Below are 900 nucleotides of genomic sequence, written 5' to 3'. Positions count from 1 at the left end.
ACCTATTTCTTCCACCATTATTATTATTAAAGCCCTTATTAGGCTTCTGTTGATCCTTCCATGAGAAATTTGGATGATTTCTCCATGAAGGATTGTAGGTGTTTCCATAGGGTTCTCCCATGTAATTCACCTCTGCCATTGTAGGATTCTCAGGATCATAAGCTTCTTCTTCAGAAGATGCTTCTTTAGTACTGTTGGATGCATCTTGCAATCCATTCAGACTCTGAGAAATCATATTGACTTGCTGGGTCAATATTTTGTTATGAGCCAATATGGCATTCAGAGTATCAATTTCAAGAACTCCCTTCTTCTGAGGCGTCCCATTGTTCATAGGATTCTTCTCAGAGGTGTACATGAACTGGTTATTTGCAACCATTTCAATGAGTTCCTGAGCTTCTGCAGGGGTTTTCAGATGAAGAGATCTTCCTGCAGAATGGTCCAATGACATTTTTGACAACTCAGACAGACCATCATAGAATATACTTATGATGCTCCATTCTGGAAGCATGTTAGTAGGACACCTTTTGATCAGCTGCTTGTATCTTTCCCAAGCTTCATAGAAGGATTCTCCTTCCTTCTGTCTGAAGGTTTGGATTTCCACTCTAAGCTTGCTCATCTTTTGAGGTGGAAAGAATTTGACCAGAAAAGCACTGACCATCTTATCCCAAGAGTTCAGGATATCCTTAGGTTGTGAATCCAACCATGTTCTAGCTCTGTCTCTTACAGCAAAAGGGAAAAGCATAAGTCTGTAGACCTCAGGATCAACTCCATTGGTCTTGACAGTGTCACAGATTTGCAAGAATTCAGCTAAAAACTGATGAGGATCTTCCATTGGAAGTCTATGAAACTTGCAATTCTGCTGCATTAGAGAAACCAATTGAGGCTTAAGCTCAAAATTGT

General features: G+C 40.0%; 1 non-coding gene across 1 annotated transcript; it reads left to right on the top strand.

Annotated features, from left to right (window-relative positions):
• Positions 1 to 502: 502 nt before the first annotated feature.
• LOC112738765 (small nucleolar RNA R71) lies at positions 503 to 610 on the top strand. Its single transcript, XR_003169709.1, has one exon. It is a non-coding gene; the product is annotated as a small nucleolar RNA R71 (small nucleolar RNA).
• The last annotated feature ends 290 nt before the right edge of the window (positions 611 to 900 follow it).

This window comes from Arachis hypogaea, chromosome 13 (assembly GCF_003086295.3).
Source record: "Arachis hypogaea cultivar Tifrunner chromosome 13, arahy.Tifrunner.gnm2.J5K5, whole genome shotgun sequence".
Taxonomy (NCBI): domain Eukaryota; kingdom Viridiplantae; phylum Streptophyta; class Magnoliopsida; order Fabales; family Fabaceae; genus Arachis; species Arachis hypogaea.
Note: the sequence above shows the minus strand (reverse complement) of the source record. Positions and strands in the feature narration are given on the sequence as shown.